Source organism: Triticum dicoccoides, chromosome 7A (assembly GCF_002162155.2).
Source record: "Triticum dicoccoides isolate Atlit2015 ecotype Zavitan chromosome 7A, WEW_v2.0, whole genome shotgun sequence".
Classification (NCBI taxonomy): Eukaryota; Viridiplantae; Streptophyta; class Magnoliopsida; order Poales; family Poaceae; genus Triticum; species Triticum dicoccoides.
The window spans coordinates 285,694,166-285,702,204 of NC_041392.1; positions in this window are offsets into that span (position 1 = coordinate 285,694,166).

The following is an 8,039-nucleotide window of genomic DNA, read 5'->3' on the forward strand; positions in this document are numbered from 1 at the left end:
GCCGCCGTCGCCGGACCCGCCGCCGGACCCGCCGTCGAGGTTTACCTCGATCCCGCCGCCGTTTAAAAAAACCGTTCAGTTTTCTGATGGTTTTGTCGTTTTTTAGTTTCGGTTTTTTCAAATAGATCGGTTTTCCGGTTTATTTAAATAGTGAGCATTCTCCCATTCGTTCGTTTTAATGAACGTTCGTCGTTTTTCTTTTTCTCGGATTAAATCCGTGATTTTTCTGATCGTGATTTTTGATCCGATTTTTGTTTTAGTATATCTTTTCGCTCGTTTATCGGAATCAGGCGATTCAAGCGCCTGGAGTTTCGTCTCGAAAGCCTCTTTCCGTTTAACGAACTTAAAAAAGTTTTTGCCACTGTAAAAAATTGCCTTAGATCCAGAATAGTAAACAAAGCCTGTTTCTTTTGCCGTTTGTTTTTCGTTGCTTCGTTCGATTTGATTCTTTTTGCCAACCGGAGTTCTTAAGTTGAACTTTCTGGTTAGGTCTCTTATTCGAGTTTTACCTGTGCATTAGATGATTACTTATTGTGTGCATGTTTGTTTGCGATAGAGTACCCGGAGTGCGCCGCTTGTTACTTCGAATCACTAGGTTTCCCGGATCATCAGCAAGGCAAGTAACACTTTGATCATACCTCCTACTACCCAGTTTTATGGCATTAGATCAATCCTCACACCTTGCATGTTTTAGGATCTAATTAAATTGTGGGTTTGGGAGTAGTTGAGGTAGAACCTATTACCTGTTTATTATCAAACCTTTGGGAGTTACTCTACGTTTGCCTATTATTGCTATGCTATGCTAGTAGACGTGGATTGGGTGAGTGTATCCATGATAGATGTGAGCTTTGTTAATTAATGGTTTATTTAAGGTGGAAACTTAAACACACATCTTGGTGGATTGAGGCACCTGGGTATTCCAGGATTTGCCTGTTTTCTTTTGGACTGCCACCCAGGCTCAAAGGGATCATGAGATTATTCATGGTAGAAACTTCCGTGTGCAGCCACAAGCTATTATGGGCTCTAGCATAGTTGACTAAGTCGTGCGAACTCTTATGGTGGTAGACTAGCAGATGTAGGGGATGTAGGTGGTACGGTCTATCCATCATAAGGTGCTAGCGCTTCTGAAAGACTATGTCTCGGTCATCCGTTTCTCAAACACCGTGTAGTGCAAGAAACCAAACGGAGGCGATCGAGTCTTGTGGGGAAAAGTGTGCAAACCTTTGCAGAGTGTATAAACTAATCATGGTTAGCCGTGTCCCCGGTTATGGACATCTTGAGTATCTAGTACCTGGATTATCATGTGAATCTCCACATGTTACTCAAAAATTAATTTTGCTGGGTTTGTTTAATGATGATGTTTAATTGGGATTGAGAATGCTGTCAACCATTCTCAATGTTTAACAACCACCATGGTAGTTAAATAAATTTTATTCCTTTGCAGTAGGGAAAAATTGGCTTTACGCAAAACTGTAACCATAGAGCTTTCCACCAGCCAAATATGCATATAGAATAGCTGTTTCATTCCATTACTCTCTATGTGTTACATTGCCAGCATATTCCATGTGCTGACCCATTTTTGGGCTGCAACGTTAATGTTGCAGACTTTCCAGACGATGATTAAGGAGTTTTAGGTCGTGGTTCTATACTCAGTGATGCCGTTGGAGTTGATGGACTCACTTATCTTCCAAGCCTTCCGCTGTTATCGTTATTAGATGGCCTTAAGCCATATTTATTGTAATAAGTTCTCTTTTGAGACACTCGATGTAATAAGTGTGTGATTGCTACTCTGCTATAAATCCTTCAAGTACTGTGTGGTGTCAGCATTACTGATCCAGGGATGACACCAGAGCATAGAGATTGGACCGTTTGAGGTCTGGTCGCTACAAAGATGGTATCAGAGCACACGCTGACTGTAGGACACGACCACTAAGCTAAAGACCTAGATCACTACTCACTCTCTTCTCTTCTGACCTCTCATCTTTTCTAATTTTTTAGGACGGCGGATGCAAGGAACAAGTTCACTCAACCGGATGAAGATACACCCTTTGGACGTCACTTGAAGGAAGTCACTAGATACCTGAACATAGGAGTACCAAGCTTCACCGGAACCTACAACGCCACTCTACCTGAAGAAGAGCGCTGGATGATTCAAGTTCAAGTTCCAGGAAGGACGTTCATGCCAGTCACTGAGCCCATAGAGTTTTCTTTTGATGCACCAACTTGGAATCTAGGAAAAAGCATGGCAGCTCACATCGCCATGGGACGCATTGGAGAAGTCTACCACAATGATCTCAAGGATACTATCTACCAGATTTGTGGGCGCCGAGATGAGCACTGGGAGATGATCATCACTAGAAAGGATAGATCCATTGCAGCTTTTATCTAGGAGTTAAACCAGCACATTCGACGTCAGGAGAACCAGATGTGCGCTGACATGATAGACCTGAAGAAGGCAAAGACAAGAATCAAGGAACTGGAGGAAGAACTCAAGGCTACACGTGAAGATTTTGAAGAAGAAATTGAAGTATTAGTGGAAAAGAATGACGATCTGATCAAGAAGATTGGAATATTTATGGGAGGCCCTACACCAGTAGAAGAAGATGAAGAACCCAAGGAGATTTGCCCGGAAGACTACATCATCATCGACGACACCGACTCGGATCTAGATGATAGCGATGATGACTATGTCGATGAAGCTGGAGCATATATCATGGAGTCTGCAAGAAGAATATTTCTAGTAGACCACCCCAATAGTAGTAGTAGTCCACCATGTAAATATAGTAGTCCGAGCACTTTTGCGATAGTTAGATCGATTGTATGCCCTTGTTTGATTGATTGAATGAAGTGAATTGTTTGCTTTTGCCTCATGTGCATATGGGTAGTGTTTTCTCTTTAGACCCCCCCCTCTATTCTTAAATCTTATCTTTTCTAAACCCTTAGATGCCTCCGAGACAAGACCCCGGATTTGCCTTTCCACCGGAGCTCACCCAGTTGATCCAACAGCAGAACACATTGATGCAGTTACTAGTCCAGAATCAGAACCAGGGGAACAACAACAACAACCCACCACCACCACCACCTGTCGATCACTTAGCCCGTTTTCTTAGGCTGAATCCGCCGGTGTTTTCCAGTAGCACCGAGCCGATAGTAGCAGATGATTGGCTCCGCAAGACAGCTAGAGAGTTGACCACAGCAGGATGCACGGATGCGGAGAAGGTGAAGTTTGCCGCACATCAGCTTGAAGGACCCGCAGCCTCATGGTGGGAAAATTTCACAGCCACTTTCCCTGCCGATACTATCACATGGGACCAGTTTCAGCAGGCTTTTCGTACTGCCCATGTCTCAGCAGGAGCTATGGCCATGCAGAAGCGAGAGTTTCGTAACTTGCGCCAAGGAGGACGAACAGTTGGCCAGTATGTGGAGGACTTTAGTAAATTAGCACGTTATGCCCCAGATGACGTTGCCACCTATGCAGCAAAGCAGGAGAAGTTTCTGGAAGGACTGAATGATGAGTTGAGCATGCAGTTGATGGTAGCAACCTTCAACAACTACCGGGAGTTGGTAGATCGTGCTCTTTTGATTGAAGGGAAACATCAGCAAATTGAGAATCGCAAGAGGAAGTATGCACAAGGAAAGTACAATTCAGGAGCTCAGTAGAAGCCACGATTTACCCCTAGGCCGGAAGGACAGTTTCAGCATACCCATGGAGGAGGAAGCTCGCACAATCACAATGGCCCCAGGAATGGTAATGGGAATGGAGGAAGCAATGGCCAGAACCGCACCAACCCATCAACCCCAGCCAAGAAAGACCTGAGCCAAGTCACTTGTTTTAAGTGCTAGAAGACCGGACATTATGCCAATGAATGTCCTGTATCCCAGAATGGAAATGGCAATGGAAGCTCTGGGAAGAAGCCGAACCCTTTCAACAGGGGACAGGTGAACCACATTAACATGGAGGAGGTTGAAGAGCAGCCGGATGCAGTAATCGGTAAGTTTTTGGTTAAGTCATTTACTGCACTCGTTCTTTTCGATACTGGTGCATCGCATTCATACATATCAATGGGGTTTGTGGATAAGTATAAACTGCCAACCCAAGCCCTTAGGTCACCCATGTTAGTAACTTCGCCTGGAGTAGAATATATGGCTAGTCTATGGTGTGATCGGTTACCATTAAGAATTGGTAACTATGTTTTTCCCTCAGACCTAATAGTGTTGGAATCCCAAGGATTGGATGTAATATTAGGCATGGATTGGTTGTCAAAGTATGAAGGGAATATTGAATGTGCCAGTAACTAAATTTTACTTACCACCCCAGAAGGGAGAAGGATCAAGTATGTATCCCGACATGTGCCAAAGAGGACTCAAGTAAATTGTTTAACCGGAGTTGTGCAGGAGGAAGTACCAGTAGTGAAGGATTTCCCCGAAGTATTTCCAGAAGAGTTGCCAGGCATGCCACCGAATAGAGATATTGAGTTTTTGATTAAGCTTTTGCCAGGCACAGGGCCAATATCAAAGAGACCATATAGGATGCCTGCAAAGGATTTGGTGGAAATTAGGAAGCAGATTATGGATTTACTGGATAAAGGATATATTCGCCCAAGTTCATCACCTTGGGGATCGCCAGTACTTCTGGTAGAGAAGAAGGATGGATCGTTAAGGATGGTTGTCTATTATCGAGGATTAAATGAAGTAACCATCAAGAACAAGTATCCACTACCGATGATCAATGATCTTTTTGATCGATTGCAAGGAGCTAAGGTATTTTCCAAGATCGACCTGCGATCAGGATACCACCAGTTGAAGATTCGGGAACAGGATATACCCAAGACGGCTTTTACCACCATGTATGGGCTGTACGAGTATACCATTATGTCATTTGGCCTGACTAACGCACCTGCATATTTTATGAACATGATGAACAAGGTGTTTATGGAGTTCTTGGATAAGTTCGTCGTAGTGTTCATTGATGATATCCTGGTTTACTCGAAGAACGAAGAGGAGCATAAGGAACATTTGCGCTTGGTTCTTGGAAAGCTCAGAGAACATGAATTATATGCCAAGTTTAGCAAATGTGAGTTTTGGTTGAAAGAAGTTGGATTTCTCGGACACGTTATATCCGGAGAAGGTATAGCAGCAGTTCCCACTAAAGTTGATACCGTGACCAAGTGGGAAGCACCAACCACAGTTGGAGAGATCCGTAGTTTTCTTGGACTCGCAGGATACTACCAGAGGTTTATTGAGAACTTCTCAAAGATTGCGAAGCCTATGACGGAGTTGTTGAAGAAGGATACCAAGTTCATATGGACGGAGGAATGTGAGGCTAGTTTTCAGGAGTTGAAGAAATGTTTGGTTACCTCACCAGTGTTGATTTTACCGGATCAGACCAAGGATTATGATGTGTATTGCGACGCTTCACGTCGAGGACTTGGAGCAGTGCTTATGCAGGAAGGGAGAGTTGTTTCATGTGCCTCACAACAGCTTAAGCCTCATGAGTTGAATTATGCTACGCATGATTTGGAGTTAGCAGCCGTAGTGCATGCACTGAAGACTTGGATACATTTTCTGATTGGAAACCATTGTGAGGTGTACACGAATCACAAGAGTTTGAAGTATATTTTCACACAGAAGGAGTTGAACCTCAGACAAAGGAGATGGTTGGAGCTCATCAAGGATTATGATATGAAATTGCATTATCACCCCGGAAAGGCTAACATAGTAGCTGACGCATTAAGCCGTAAGAGCCATGTCAGCACCCTAATGACGGGAGATTTACCAGGGGAGTTAGCCGAAAATCTACAAGAGCTATGTTTGGAAATAGTTCCAAGAAGCTATGTAGCAGCATTGGAGATTCAATCTACTTTGATGGATAAGATCAGAAAAGCTCAAAGGACTGACAAGGAAATTGCTTCTATTAAGGAGAAAATGAGCAAAGGAAAAGCTAAGGGATTTCGTGAGGATGAGCACGATACCTTATGGTTTGAAGACCGTGCCTATGTACCAAATGATCCGAAGATTAGGAAGCTAATTCTGCAAGAGGCCCATGAATCACCATACTCGATTCACCCAGGAAATACCAAGATGTATTTGGACTTGAAGGATATTTTCTGGTGGACCAGAATGAAGAAGGATATTGCGGAATATGTAGCAGTTTGTGCTGTATGTCAGAGAGTGAAGGCAGAGCATCAGAAGCCAGCAGGATTGCTACAACCATTGCCGATACCCGAATGGAAGTGGGATAAGCTAGGCATGGATTCTATTACAAGATTGCCCAGAACACGTTCAGGCTATGACTCGATATGGGTTATAGTCGATCGTTTGACAAAGGTAGCTCATTTCATTCCAGTGAAGACTACGTATACCAGTGCAAAGTTGGCAAAGATATACATGACCAGGATCGTATGTCTGCATGGAGTTCCAAGGAGCATTGTATCAGATAGAGGAACCCAGTTTACCTCAAAGTTCTGGAATTAGTTGCATGAGACTTTGGGAACCAGACTGGAGTTTAGGACAGCTTTCCACCCGCAGACAGATGGACAGACCGAGAGAGTTAAACAGATTTTGGAGGATATGCTAAGAGCTTGTGCGCTAGATTATGGATCTAGTTGGGATGAGAATTTGCCATATGCAGAGTTCTCTTACAACAACAACTATCAAACCAGTTTGAAGATGGCCCCTTTCGAAGCCTTGTACGGAAGGAGGTGCAGGACCCCATTGTCTTGGGATGAAGTTGGAGATCACCAGTTGTTTGGACCGGATCTGATAAAGGAGTCTGAACAGAAAGTGAAATTGATTCGCGATAGGCTCAAGGTAGCTTAGTCCAGGCAAAAGAGTTATGAAGATTCTAAACACAAGGAGACAGTTTACAAAGTAGGAGATCGAGTTTATCTTCGAGTATCTCCACTTCGAGGAGTTAAGCGCTTTGGAGTTAAGGGAAAACTAGCGCCACGTTTTGTAGGCCCATACAAAGTTTTGGAGCATATGGCAGAAGTAGCCTACAAGTTGGAATTACCCGAAGGACTGTCAGGAGTTCACGATGTGTTTCATGTATCCCAGTTGAAGAAGTGCCACGCAGAAATGGCTGACATACCGCTGAGGGATACGGTACCACTGGAAGCAATTCAGTTGGATAGTGATTTGACCTATGAGGAGAAACCAGTTAAGATTCTAGAATATGCCAGTCGAGTCACCCGCAGCAAGGTTATCAAGTTTTGGAAGGTTCAATGGAGCCACCACATGGAGGATGAAGCCACCTGGGAACGAGAGGAAGATTTGCTGAAAGACCACCCTCACCTATTTTCTAGACAACCCGAATCTCGAGGGCGAGATTCATCTTAAGGGGGGTAGGTTTGTAACATCCCAAATTTTCAATTTGGAATGTTATACACTAGATCATCATTGCATATCATAATTTTTTTGCATTTTGGTTGATCCTAGAAATTTCACGCAACTCAAGGACCCTCGGAGAGAGTTGGGGATTTCGTTATTTTCATATTTGAGTTGTCTCAAATTTTGAAAATAGGATCATTTGATTTTATTTATTTTATCTTCAATTATTTCTATTATAAAAATTATGAGAGGGAATAAAATGACTTTCCCAAAATAAAGAAATATTGAGGATTTAATGAAAAAAATTCAAATAAGATTTTATTGGGTTTTATTTGCTATTTTATTTGAATTTAGGAAAAATGTGCATTTTTAAAAATTGCATTTAGGCCCCAAATAAATGTTCATCCTGTGCGGCTTGATTTTAGAAGCCGGGGAAAATTTATTTCGGGATTTTTGGAGTTCGTTTAGTAGTCCTTTTGTTTTTTCTAAGCGTAACTATTTAAAAAAAACGTGCAACCGACATACGGGCCGTGTCCGACCCGGACACTAAGGCCCGTCCGGCTTTAAAAGCCGGGGAGGCCCAGCCGGAAGCCCCCCAAACCCTAGTCGCGCCGCGCCGCCCTAGCCCCTCGCCGCCGCCGCCTTGCCGCGCCGCCGCCGCCGCCTTCGCCCCGCGCCGCCCCGCCACCGCCGCCGCCCCGCCACCGCCG